The following is a 14,337-nucleotide window of genomic DNA, read 5'->3' as shown; positions in this document are numbered from 1 at the left end:
TTCCGATGTCTGTTCACCAGATTTGTTTTGGGTGGTAGTTGACACCGGTCACAGCTGCAGTGTCATGTGTGCTGTGATTCTGCCACTCATCTGCGCCGCTCAGGCACAGACTCCCAACACTGTGTTCTGTGGGATCGTATCATTCTGTTCTGATTTTAAAATGTCCTGGCTGGGTGCAGTGGCTCATGCCTATAATCCCAGCACTTTGAGAGGTCGAGATAGGAGGATTGCTTGAGCCCAGGAGTTTGAGACCAGTCTGGGCAACATAGTGAGACCTCGTCTCTACAAAAAAATTCTGCTTTCAGATTTTTTTTTTTTTTTTTTTTTTGAGACAGATTCTCGCTCTGTCACCCATGCTGGAGTGCAGTGGTATGATCTCGGCTCACCACAACCTCTGCCTCCCAGGTTCAAGCGATTCTTCTGCCTCATCCTCCTGAGTAGCTGAGATTACAGGTGTGCGCCACCATGCCCAGTTAATTTTTTTGTATTAGTAGAGACGGGGTTTCACCATGTTGGCCAGGCTAGTCTCGAACTCCTGACCTCAGGTGAACCACCTGCCTTGGCCTCCCAAAGTGCTGGGATTATAGGTGTGAGCCGCTGCGCCCAGCTGGTTTCTGTTTTCATTTGAAATGTCATTAAAGATGATAAACTTCCCAAGCGCTTTTCCTGCATGCTGTGCCTGAGGTCCTATTGGCGCACTGCGGTGCACGGCTTGGAGCTTGGCATCCCGCAGTTCGTGTCTGGGTGCTGGATGGCGCCAAGAACCAGGGCCCTGGGCTCTGTGCAGCCTGGGGTGTTGCGGGGCCCAAGGCATGACTGGGTGGGAAGAGCATCCAGGGACTAGAAGCCTGGAGTCGTGGTACCTCTGCCCACCCCCTGCTCATAACCAAGTCAGCCCTGGCATGGGATTCCCTCCCCACAGTGGTGTGGCTGGGCTTTCTACCATTTGCAGCCAGGAGATGAAAGCAACTCCCGTCCCCACCCTAAGTTCCTGTTGTCACATCTAGTCTGCTTGCCTCATGGCCCCCTACAGCCCAAGACTCACAGCCAGAGGGCATGTCCCTGCTCCTGTGAGCTACGTTCCAGACAGAAGTTATCAGAAACACACACAAAAGTTGGGGGGTGGGTTCAGGGCCATTTTCCAAGAGAAGGCCTTTTTTATCTTTTTTCTTTTAAATTGTGGTAAAATATACATAACATAAAGCTTCACCTTTAAAAAACATTTTTTTGGCCAGGCGCAGTGGCTCACGCCTGTAATCCCAGCACTTTGGAAGGCCAAGGCGGGCGGATCATGAGGTCAGGAGATAAGACCATCCTGGCTAACACGGTGAAACCCCGTCTCTACTAAAAAATAGAAAAAATCAGACGGGCGTGGTGGTGGGCGCCTGTAGTCCCAGCTACTGGGGAGGCTGAGGCAGGACAATGGAGTGAACCCAGAAGGCAGAGCTTGCAGTGAGTCGAGATTGTGCCACTGCACTCCGTCTCGCTCTGTTGCCCAGGCTGGAGTGCAGTGGCACGATCTCGGCTCACTGCAGCCTCCACTTCCTGGGTTCAAGCAATTCTTGTGCCTCAGCCTCCTGAATAGTTGGGATTATAGGCATGCACCATGCCTGGCTAATTTTTGTATTTTTAGTAGAGATGAGGTTTTGCCATGTTGGCCAGGCTGGTCTTGAACTCTTGATCTCAAGTGATCCGCCCACCTCAGCTTTGTGCCCTGCCAAGTATGCCATTTTTGAGTGCACAACTCAATGAAGTGAATATATTCACAATGTTGTGACATCATCACTTCTATTTCCAAAACCTTCTCATCTCCCAAAAAAAGCCTTGTCCCCATGAGCAGTCACTCCCCATTCCCTTTCCCCAGCCTCTGGCGGCCACCAATCTGCTTCATGTCTCAGATGTGCCTGGTCTGGAAATTTCCGATCAATGGGCTCGTGCACTGTGTGGCCTTCATGTCTGGCTTCCTTCACTCAGCATCGTGTCTTTGAGGTTCATCCACGTTGGCGCACGGGCCAGTGCGCCTTCTGCTTTATGGCTCAGTCCCAACCCAACTGGGGAAGGTGCCTTCTGAGACAAGGCCTACAGGAGGTGAGCATGAGCGTGCGGAGAGCACTGACCCTACCTCGAGGTGTCCACACACACAGAGGAGGGGCGGGAGGTGCCAGCCCTCGGGGGTGCCCATTAGACTCAGCATCTTCACAGCCACTCCAATGCTGCATCCAGGACAGACAGCAGTGAGGGGCATAGGAGGGTCCTGGGACCTAGGTGGTGGATGGTCAAGTGTCGCTGAGTTCATGATGGAGGTGAAGGTGGAGCCACAGTACTTGCTGATGAGGAGGAGTCACGGTGCCCGAAGTCTCCAGTGGAATAGACGGGGATGGTTTTGAGGGGGAGACCGGTTCAGCTCTGCACTGTCAGGCCCAGGGTGTCTGTCCCACAGCTGCACGTGGGAGTCGCACTCATGAGAGAGGCCTGCTCTGCAGAGAGCAATTTGGAAGTTGAGGGAGGCCAAAATATTGGACAGAAACTAGGAGAGGATGTCATAGAAGCAGAAAGAAGGACAGACACCAGGAGCAGAAGTGAAGCTCCACCAGGATCAAGAAGCCACCTCCAAGTCCAGCATCGGGGGTGACAGCTTCAGTGGGGCCACAACCACTAGAAAATCAGAGGCTCCAGCCTGGTCAGCCCTTGGGGGGATTCAGAGCAAAGAGGTCACTAGGGGACATGTGGTGTGGAAGGGAAACTAAGGCTGTGAGCCTGGGAGAGCTGCTGGGCAGGTCCTTGAGGGAGGGAGAGGGCAGGACTTGCCAGGCAGCTCCTCTGGGTGCTGAGGACAAAGCGGTGACTGGGTGTGCCTGCCAGAGGCTGGAGCTGAGCCTGTGGGCAGCTACGCCTCCAGCTCCTGCCCGCCCTCCTCTGCCTGTAGTGTGAATGCAGGTCACAGTTCGGAGATTCAGAGCGAGGCCTCTTGGGGGGTTTCGATAAAAGAAATCCCCCCCAGGTCAAATTCTGTGTATGTGTGTATATGTGTGTGTGTGTGTGTGTGTGTGTGTGTGTGTGTGTGTGTGTGTGTGTGTGTGTCACAGAGTCTCCCTCTGTTGCCCAGGCTGGAGTGCAGGGGCATGATCTTGGCTCACTGCAACCTCCGCCTCCTGGGTTCAAGCCATTCTCCTGCCTCAGCCTCCCAAGTAGCTGGGACTACAGGCATGCGCCACCATGCCCAGCTAATTTTTGTATTTTTAGTAGAGACAGGACTTTGCCATGTTGGCCAGGCTGGTCTCAACCTCCTGGGCTCAAGTGATCCGCCCGCCTCGGCTTCCTAAAGTGCTGAGATTACAGGTGTGAGCTGCTGCACCCAGCCCGCCTCCGCCCCCCAACCCAGGTCAAATTCTGCACACAAAGTCACACTTTATTAATATTTTATATTGCACTATTCAAATGTGCCTGAGTCACCAGGGACTTGAACTGCCTGCTGGCTGCGTGGGTGCTGATAGATGTCTCCATGTGACAGGTGGGGACAATGAGGCTCAGAGGCTTTGTGACCTGCACCCCGAGCCCCTAGATAGGAGGGAGCAGCAGGGCGGGGGGCTCCCAGCCTGAAGGCAGTGGTGGTGGGTACAGTCTGGTACAGCCGCCCAGGAGGGCAATTTTGTAGAATCTATTCATATTAAAAGTGGACACATTGAGGCTGGGCATGGTGGTTCATGCCTGTAATCCCAGCACTTTGGGAGGCCAAGGTGGGAAAATTGCTTGATGCCAGGAGTTCAAGACCAGCCTGGACAACATAGTGACACCCCTGTCTCCTAAACATTTTTTTAAATTAGCCAGATGTAATGGACACCATAGCTACTCAGGAGGCTGAGGTGGGAGGATCACTTGAGCCCAGGAGGTCAAGGCTGCCGTAAGCCATGATCATGTCACTGAACTCCAGCCTGGGAGACAGAGTGACACCCCATCTCTATAAAAAATAAGAATGCACGTACCCTTTAGTCTCATCAATTCCCCTCCTGATTTTTTTTTGGGGGGGAGGGGGGACAGAGTCTTACTCTGGTGCCCAGGCTGGAGTGCAATGGTGTGATCTTGGCTCACTGCAACCTCTGCCTCCCAGGTTCAAGCAATTCTCCTGCTCCAGCCTCTCGATTAGCTGGGATTGCAGACACCTGCCACCATGTCCGGCTGATTTTTGTATTTTTGTAGAGACGAGGTTTTACCATGTTGGCCAGGCTGGTCTTGAACTCCTGACCTTATGTGATCCGCCTGCCTCAGCCTCCCAAAGTGTTGGGATTACAGGCATGAGCCACCGCACCCGGCTTTTTTTTTTTTTTTTTTTTTTGAGACAGGGTCTCACTCTGTCATCCAGGCTGGAGTGCATTGGTGCAATCATGGCTCACTGCAGCCTTGACTTCCTCGGTTCAAGTGATCCTCCCATCTCAGCCTCCTGAGTAGCTGGGACTATTAACCATGTGCCACCACTCCTGGCTAATTTTTGTGTTTCTTTTTATTTTATTTTATTTTAATTAATTTATTTTGAGACAGAATCTTGCTCTGTTGCCCAGGCTGAAGTACAGTGGTACGATCTCAGCTCACTGCAACCTCTGCCTCCCAGGTTCAAGTGATTCTTCTGCCTCAACTTCCCCAGTAGCTGGGATTACAGGCATGTACCACCATGCCTGGCTAATTTTTGTATTTTTAGTACGGACAGGGTTTCACCATGTTGGCCAGGCTGGTCTTGAACTCCTGACCTCAGGTGACCTGCCCGCCTCGACCTCCCAAAGTGCTGGAATTACAGGCATGAGCCACCGCACCCAGCCTATTTATTTTTATTATTATTTTTTGAGATGGAGTCTTGCTCTGTCACCCAGGCTGGAGTGCAGTGGCGTAAATCTCAGCTTACTGCAACCTCCACCTCCCAGGTTCAAGCAATTCTCTTGCCTCAGCCTCCTGAGTAGCTGGGACTACAGGCGCCCACCACCAGGCCCAGCTAATTATTGTATTTTTAGTAGAGACGGAGTTTTGCCATGTTGGCCAGGCTGGTCTTGAACTCCTGACCTCAAGTGATCTGCCTACCTCGGCCTCCCAAAGTGCTAGGATTACAGGACTGAGCCACCATGCCGGCCTACTTATTTATTTAGACATAGGGTCTTGCTCTGTCTCCCAGGCTGGAGTACAGTGACATAGCTCACTGCAGCCTCGAACTCCTGGGCTCAAGCGATCCTCCCGCCTCAGCCTCCTGAGTATCTGGAACTATAGACACGCACCACTACCTCTAGCAAGAGTGTTTTGCAAATGGTGGCTAAACACCTAAAGTGTGTGATCCTGACTGGGGTAACCACCTCTGCCCGCCCTTGGACCACACATCACCCATATTGTGGGTCCAGCTGGGACGGGATGGTGGGCTTTCAGCTCTCAGCCTTCCTCATTTTGAAACAGCAAGAATTTGGAAAGTGAGGGATAATGCTTTCAATCTCTAGACACATCCAAATCTGTAGGAGCCTCAGCTCAGGGAACTGGGGACCTGCATTTTATTTAGTTTTTTGAGATGGAGTCTTGCTTTGTCACCCAGGCTGGAGTGCAGTGGCGCAATCTCAGCTCACTGCAACCTCTGCCTCCCGGGTTCAAGCGATTCTCCTACCTCAGCCTCCCAAGTAGCTGGGATTAAGGCTCCCGCCCTCATGCCCGGCGAATTTTTGTGTTTTTGTAGAGATGGGGTTTTGCCATGTTGGCCAGGCTGGTCTTGAACTCCTGACCTCAGGTGATACACCCGCCTCTCAAAGTGCTAGGATTACAGGTGTGGGTCACCACGCCTGACCTGGGACCTGCATGTTAAATGGGGCCGCTGGCAGCATTGTAGGGACTCCCAGTGGCCCGTGGGCACGTGGATTCAAGCAAGAATTCCCAGCAGATCCCAAAACGAGTGGGGGACCATTTCAGGAGGAAGTCAGTGATGTTCTCACCTCCCTCAACTAAGTGCTAGGGAAACCGAGGCACAGAGAGGGAACCCTGGTGATGTGTACAGTCCCCTGCCCCCGCATTCTGGATTCCCCAGCGTCCCACCTTGAGCACCTACCTGGGACCCTCACAGGCCCATAGTGGCTCCTCCAGCTCCCAACAGACACCCTCAACCTGGTCCAGCCCAACCTGCCAGAGCCCCAGACAGGGCCGGAGTCCTGGGTTTGAGTCCTGCCTCTCGGCACCCTGCGTGCTGCCCTCTCTCCCTGAGCCCATTTGCCCCTCTGTAAAATGGGCACGGGCGCTCCTGCCCAAAGGGCTTGGTGGCAATCCCATGAGCACAGAAAGGCGCTGACGGCTGTGTCCATGCAGGGGTGCTCTCGAAAGGTCTGGGATTCTGTTTTTCCTTCTTGCCTGTGGGGACACCCAGGCTGGGAAAAGGGGGCCACTCATCTGCCAGGCTGGGAGAGCTGGAGGGTAGACGGGAGGTTGGACCGGCCCCATCTCCCCGCCCCTTCTCTACTGGGCCGCCAGGGGGCGATCTTACAATAGAACAGGATGCGGGCATCTCCCTCTTCGCTGACCCCTCACTGCCCCTGAATAAGCTCATTCCCACCGCAGGGAGGGCTTTTGCACTGGCATTCCCTCCGCCTGGCTAACTGCTGTACCCCTCCCTAAAACCCCTCGGAGCCCCCGGCCCTCTCTAGCTTTCTTTTCCCCTAAGCTGCCCCCTCCTCACCGCCAGCCGGTGTCCTGAGACCTTAGCTAGGGGGCTAGGAGCGTCCGCAGGGGCGGGCGCCTGGTCTTCCTCCTGGCACTGGTTCCCTCTCCTGGGATAGAGATGGGGCAACTCAGGCAGCCGCGGGCCTAGCTCCAGTCACTCTAGGTCCGTCGCCCCAACCCTTGGCTCGGAATCCACCCCTGCCCCAAGTAATGGGGTAAGGGGCCGGGCCGTGTGGCTCTAGGGACCGGGCTGCCCCTCCCTGGGCCACAACCTCACGCCTGCCTGTCCCATGGGGGTTTTTTGGACGGAAGCGGGTCCTGGAGAGTGTTGAGGGATAAGGAGAGGCATGGTGTGTGGGGAGGAGGTCTCTGGCCTCAGTCTCTCCACGTGGGTCACGGGTGGAAGTAACCTGCAGGTATGCTCAGGCCAAGCAAGGTGTGCAGTGGCAGCTTCAAGACCCCCATATGCAGTTTCAATTTCCCCCACATAGAGTTTCAAGGTCTCCCTCATAGTTTTAAGATGAAAGTTTTGGCAGGGTGTGGTGGCTCACATCTGTAATCCTAGCAGTTTGGGAGGCCGAGGCGGGCAGATCAATTGAGGTCAGGAGTTCGAGACCAGCCTGGCATCATGGTGAAGCCCTACTAAAATACAAAAAATAGCTGGGCATGGTGGTGCCCACCTGTAATCCCAGCTACTCGAGAGGCTGAGGCAGGAGAATCACTTGAACCCGGGAGGTGGAGGTTGCAGTGAGCCGAGATTGCACCACTGCACTCCAGCCTGGGTGACAGAGCCAGACTCTGTCTCAAAAAAAAAGATGGAAGTTTCTAGGGCCCCTTCATCAGTGCTTGGCAAGGCCCTATACCCACTCCCTAGTGAACATTTCTGTTCCCCTACGACTCCAGGGGGCATTTCAAGACCTAACACACTAGGACCCTCGATAAAGTTTGGAGGCCCCCACACTCTGGGGAGGAAATTGAGGCCCTGATTCAGATGCCTTGTCCTGGGGGCGGGGGGCGGGTAGTGATTGCTGAAGGAGGGGGGTTGAGGCTGCCTGGGACACCCCAGCTCAAGTCCCTGCCCCTCTCCTGTGTGTTACTGAGGGTGACGATTGCAATTACAGAGTGCCTAACCCATGCCAGCCTCGCAGTCACCAATTCCTGAAGAGGCGAAGGCCATTGTTGGTTTATTCCCCAGCTGGGGAAACAGGCTGTGAGGTTGAGGGAGGACAGGGCTTAGGTCTGACCCAAGAGGCAAGATTTTGCAGTCAGGAGTCTCTGTAATGACCCAGGAGGGGCTCATCTAGCACCCTGTGCCTGCCGAGGAGACTACGGGAGCCATGGAGGGTGTGTGAGCAGAGAAGTAACCCAAGCCAGCCTTAAGCTAGGGACACTGCAGCAGGCCCCCCATGGCCCAGGCTGCAGCTCCCCCTTTGGCCACCAGGCGTCGTCCCAGCCTGACAAACGAGGTTTCCCAGGCCCTTGTCCTGGAACCAGTGGGGAACTGGCTCCTACTTCCAGAATCTGCCACCACATCTTCAGGAAACCCCCTGAGCTTCTGTTTTCCCCACATCGCCCCCTCCCCCTGGAAAGTGGGGCACTAATGGGACCAGCCTCACCGGGAGAGGTCAGTGAGGAGATGCAAGTGAGGTGCTTCGGCATCCAGTAGGCACTCAGTGGATGTGTGGGCCACCAGCCCTGCCTGCGGTGCAGGACAGACAGACAGACAGACAGATGGATAACCCTGAGACATGGCTACAGGGTGAGGAACACGTTTTGCCGTGAGCTACTGGGGTCCATTGGGACCTGCTGAATCCTAGGGGCCTGAGGGGACATCCGGAGATCCAGAAGGAGGTGGGACCCCAGGGAAAGGAGGGAGTGCCCAGGCTGCACTGACCTCCCATCTGTGTGGCCAAGGAAGCCCGAATTTCCCATAAAAAAAATCAGCCTAGTTCAGAGTTTGCAGTGAGCCGAGATCGCGCCACTGCACTCCAGCCTGGGCGACAAAGCAAGACTCCGTCTCAAAAAAAAAAAAAAAAAATCAGCCTAGTTACAGGCTTCCGGCTGCCTGGCATGACAGCGGGAAGGGAGTGAGCCTTCCGTCTTCACAGGTGTGCAAGCTGACAAGGGGTCTTCAGCAGCGGCTGGCCAGGGGCTGGGCCAGGGGCTGGGCCAGGGTGCCACGCCAAGAGGCCTGATTCTCCAAGAACACAGCAGGAGGTAAGTCACAGCCTGACCAGCGGGCACTGAGGATGGCACCGCCCAGCTGCTGGATTCCCCAGTCAGACAACAAGTTCCAAAGGGTTAGAGAACGGACATTCCTCGGCTCTGGGCGCCGAGCAGGCCACTCCTGCCTGGTGAAACGTAAGCTGGGCCTGGCCCCGTGGGCTGCGTGTTTTTCCAGTGGCTTTTTCAGCCACAGCCTGACCACAACCCAGATTCCATTGGGTCGGCCATGTCCAAGTGTTTGTGTTCAGCTGGGCCAGATGGCAAGCGGGGCCGAGGCTGGGGACCCAGGCCTCCCAGAAGTCCTGGCGAAGCACCCCCAGGCCCTCACTCCAACATCCCTCTGCCTAGAAGCCCCCGCCCCGTGAAAGCCACTCAGCAGCCAGATAACAAAGGACAGGGGATGATCTCGCTGAGAAGTCCCAGGGGGATCTTGTATGTCCCGGGAGTAGGGGCCTCCCGGCCTGGCCAGGACTCCAGGTGCAAAGATGCAACTTTTGCCAACACAGACGTCTTTGAGCTGCACCATTCTGGCCCGCAAACTTTCGAGTCGGTTTGGGACCAGGTCAGCAGCCACAATTGCACATCAGCGACCAGGGCAGTGTGTGAACAGCTCTGCTTCCCTGTGGGCCCTGAGCAAGGTATGTCCCGCTCTCAGCCTCAGTTTTCTCAGCTGTAAAATGGGGGTCATAATAGAATTTGCCCTATGGGTTTTTGACAGGATCCAACCCAACGCACGACAGGTGCTTCGCACAGCTGAGGTATCTTCTGTCCCTCCTGGCTGAGTCAGTGCTGCCTCCCCTATCTGACTGGAAGCTCCCTGAGGGCAGAGGCTGGGTCCTCAAAAGGAGGTAGTGAATTGGGGTTCGTCTGTCTCCCTCCCCTGCCCAACATCCTCACAGACAAAAGGTAAACCTCAAAACCAGCATTCAAGACTTGGACATCTGAGCTTGGTTTGGTAAACTCCTACTCACCCTTCAAAGCCCAAGTCAAAATGCCCTCTCTTCCAGAAAGCCTTCCCTGGGCCCTCCTCTGGGTTTTCCCAGCCCCTGGCCTTTGAGCTGGTCAACCTTGGCCCTGCAGGCTGGGGTATCTGTGGCCAGTGCTGCCTCCCCCTCCTGACTTGGGTGGTGTGAGGGCCAGTCCTGGGGCTGAGTTTGTGTCTGATGACGCACATCTGTATCCACAGGTCTGCATGTAGCCATCACATGGGTGCATGTGTGTGCCCACTGTGTGTGCATGGGTCCCTGTGCTGGGCCCCAGGATGGGCAGCCAGGCCACCTCCCACCAGACAGTGCTGTCTTTATGAGGCCACAGTCAGACTGGGATACTCTGGCTCGGCTGGGAGCTTATTCTTCCACCAACCCTCAGCTGGGAGGAACTGGGGTGGGAGCAGCCAGCCTCAGGCTCCATCGTGCTGGCCCCATGCCCTGAACGCCACGGTTAAAGCTGCAGCTCCATCTGGGGCAAGCAGGGAGGCTGGGGCCCAGGGAAGGACTGAGTTCCGAGTGGGAGCCCCCGCCCCCGCCTCAGAGGCCCCGCCAGGCAGCCTTCAAGGACATACCTGAGGTTTGGCAGCCCCCAGCCTAGCCAGCCCCCAGGGCTGAGTCAGCAGGAAGGGATTCAGGACTTCCCTGGAAAAGTGGCTGGGACCTTGAGGCCTCCCGCCAGTCCCCAGCCCTGGGGCCGACCCGATCCCCAGGGCCCCGAGAGAGTGGGAGGTGCTGCCTGTGCTCGGCATGGCTTCATATGCCTGGTGGGGCTGAGCTGTGGAGGGTCGTGGGGGGTTGAGACTGGCCCTGACTCAGGCCAGCCGGGAGTCTGGGGGTCAAGTGTGTCCCGATGTGTGGGGTGATGATGGGTGGGTCAAGGGGGAGCTGGGCACAGGTAAGCACAGCTGCAGGCACCGCTACCTGACCCTAAGCGTGGGCCTTTCTCTGTGTTGAGGGTGCATCCGTCTACCCGTGCTGCTGTGATGAGGGGGGACAGTGTCCAGCGTGTCCCATGGGTCTGGTGTGTCTGGCCTCATGCTCTTTTCGAGTGCAACTGCCTATGTGGTTGTCCTGAGGGTGACAGTGTCACCAATCAGGTGATGAGAAGTTGGCTAGGAAGTATGGGAAGGAGGGAGTCATGCCCCTGACTACAGGGGACAGGGATGGGGCGTGACGAGGGCAGTGTGACCTCGAGATTGATGACAGGCGTGTCTGGCTCTGTGTGACACACTCGCCCTGCCTACGGTAGTGTTTGTTTCCCTGCATCCACCTCCAAACATCAGGGTCTGCTGATTCCCTGATGGCTGGGGTCTCCTCCCTCCTGCCTACCCAGACCCCCTCCACCCTCAGCCCAGGGGTCTAGCCTTAGCTCCTGCCCTGGGAGGGCTGAGGCATTGGGACATGGCATTCGCCTGGTCTGCTCTCACCCTGTGGCATCCTGCCTTTGTTTCCACCATTAAAGCACAAGCGCTTCCCCCACCTGACCAAAGCCAGGTCTCCCCGCCAGGCTGGCTCCAGTCTTTGGGGTCTGAGGCTGGGTCAGACCCAACTCTGAGGGCTGATGAGAGAGACAGACGGGGCTGGGGAAGTGGTGGGTGGCCACGCCAGGTCCACGAGGCCCCAGTGGAGGAGCCAGAGATGTTCAGCCAGGACAGGAGGCAGCTGGAGGCGAGAGGGCGCTGGGCTGCAGGGTTTGGACCCTGGAGGGGCCCCCAAGTGGGAGGGAGAAGACCCCAGTTCCATGAAAGAAGCATGTTTTAAGAAGTTGAGTCCTGCACCAGCTCCAAGGGAGTCTTTGTCACGAGATATTGTGTAACCTTCTCCTGCTTCAGCACAACCCATAGCTCCCTATTGCTCACCAAAGAACTCAGGCTCCTCACTCAGCATTCGAGCCCCTGCTCACCTCCCCTTTGTGTCTCCCTTCTACTGCCGCCCTCTGTGGGTCTCCCTCCTCCAGCTTTCACGTTCACCTTTCCAGCTCCCTGGTATGCCCTTCCTTCCTGCCTTGGCCACCCAGCAAACTCCTACACATCCTTCAAGACCCAGTGCTTATGTCCCCTTCTCCAGGAAACATTGCCCTTCCCCCAGCCCACAGTATCCCCACTTGCTGTGTGACCCTGAGAAGATTCCTTCAGCTGTGGAATGGGGGTAAAAATCATCCTCCCTAAAAGCATATTTTGGGGATCCCAAGGCAACAGATTTACACTAAATGCCCTTAAAGTGAGTTAGGCTTTGCGGGGGCTGGCTCGGCGGGCTTACAGTCAGTGAACGCTCAATGTGTGTTCATTTTTATCTCCCTCCTCTTGGATTCTGTGGTTTTAAGACTCTTGTTTTAAACATTTTACTGTTCCAAGATTTTTTCCCCATCATGGTGCTAGGAATTTTAAGAACCCCTGGTTCTAAAATTATAAAAGTCTAAAATGCCGTGGGCGGGACCAAGGGCCTGTTTGTGCCCTGAGCTGACCCAGGGTGGCTGCAGCTGGGGGTCTCTTTAGGGGGGTCCCCTGCCCCCCACTCCTCCCAGACTGAGGGGGTGTGGTCTGGCAGCCCCAATTTTGTTGGGGGGTAGACAATGGATTTACCAGGAGGCGGATGGTAGCCCAGGTTCCGGGAGGGAGGGGGTGGGATTCCTGGCTTGAGGGCTGCAGCGGGGGGAGACAGGCAGTGTCAAGAGGCACAAGGCTGTTGACTCAGGTTGATGGCTTCCTTCTCTTGGAGCCTCAGTTTCCTCATCTGGAAACTGTGGCCAAACACTGCCCTCTTGCAGAGTTATCAGCAGGGATGGGGAGGAGCTGGACTCTAGCCCCCATGCCCTGCCCAGCTTTTGCTTCAGCCGTGTCCTCCTGCTGAAATGTCCTTCCAGGCCCAGGCATGGTGACTGGGGAGGGGGCTTCAGGAGGATGCCCGTCCACCCCTGCCCCACCCTAGGGAAGGGGACAGGGCTGGGCCAGCTGCCCGCCCCATGCCTGGCTGGCCGCCCTAGCCTGGCAGCGTCGGAGGCCCCAACACTTTCTCAATGAAAGGTATTTGGCCGTGGAGCCTGACACCTCATCACCCTCCGCCTGGAAAACTGCAGCCAGCTTTGCCCACTGCAAATGGGAGCGCCCCCATTCCCGCCCCTCCCCAGGACCCCCACCAGGCAGCCCTGAGCAGGGCTCTGCGGCAGGCAGGCCGGGAACCTAGGTTGCCTTGGGAGGGGGGCCTGTGCCTCTGAGCCTATCAGCTGGGGGCGTAGAGACAATAAGTTCTGGATAAACGTGTGTTCTCCCAAGCCCTGCCAGCTCCCTCAGGGACCTCAAAGCATCTCGCCTCTCTTGCCTGTCACAGCCTATCGAGGGTGAGGCTGGGGTGCTGATGGCTGGGGCTGCCCAAACCCAAACTCCAGCAGAGCCCTGAGGCCCACCTTCAGAGACCAGGGGTGACGCCTGGCATTTTGGGCTTCTCCTGTGCCTCCAGGCCCCCAAGTCCACCCTAGGGCAAAGGAAGGGTTTCCCTGACTGAAAGGGTGAGAGCTGCGGAGGTTCGGATTTGCCAAGACCTCAGCCGAAGTGGGGATGTGGCCAGTGGACAAGAGCCGGGGACCCTCTGGGTGGAGCACTGGCCCCAGGGCATATTGGGGTCTGCACGTGTGAGCCTGTCTCCCCCTAGAGAGATAGGCTCTCTCAGGGCCCCTGAAGTTGCTAGCGCAGAGCTCGAGCCTCTAAATGCTGGATGGGTGGACGATGGGATCAGGGGGTCTGGGGAGGGGGGCCAGTGGATGGGTGGGAGATTGAAGAGGAAGTGGGTAGTTGCCCCCTAAGCTAAGGGATGCTCCACACCCCCACTCCCTGGGGGGTGTCAGCCAGGGACAAGTCTCCCATCCCAGGTGCCCTGGAGGCCACTCCAGTCTTGCCACACTGATGCCTTCATCCCCGGACCCTGGGGACTCACACACCTAGAGCTATAGGGGGCTCAAACCTGCTGGGATTCATGCCAGACCCCAGGACTTCAGTTTTTCTGTCTGGACAGTGGGGGTGTGGTCAGAACAGCGCCAGCCCCATGGAGCGCCAGGAGGACACACGTGCACACAAACCGCCAGCCAGCCGTGATTCTGCCGCCTCCAGACCCAGGGTCCTGGCAAGGTCAGAAAGCCCTGGCCTCGGGCAGCCCCGTCGCCACATGACCGAGGTGTGGCCGGGGTTCAGGTGGGTGGGGCCCAGGGTGGGGCTGCTGTGGACTCGACTGAGGAGGTCCAGAGTGGCCTGGCTCGCTGTTGCCTGCCTCAGAGGCTCCCCTGCCAGGGCCCCTCCCTGCCTGCTGCAGCCCTGGGGCATACGGCCAGGCACAGCCAAGGAGGCCAGGCCAGAGCAGAGGCTGCTACTGTGTTCAGCGGTCACGGCCGCCCGCGCTTCTTGCCCCTGGTACCACGTGTGCCTCCACGTGTTTCTGCCTGCAAAGGTGTATCTGGGCC

The sequence above is a fragment of the Pongo abelii genome, chromosome 20, assembly GCF_028885655.2.
Source record: "Pongo abelii isolate AG06213 chromosome 20, NHGRI_mPonAbe1-v2.0_pri, whole genome shotgun sequence".
NCBI classification, from domain to species: domain Eukaryota; kingdom Metazoa; phylum Chordata; class Mammalia; order Primates; family Hominidae; genus Pongo; species Pongo abelii.
The sequence above is the reverse complement of the archived record's forward strand: the minus strand, read 5'-3'. Positions refer to the sequence as shown.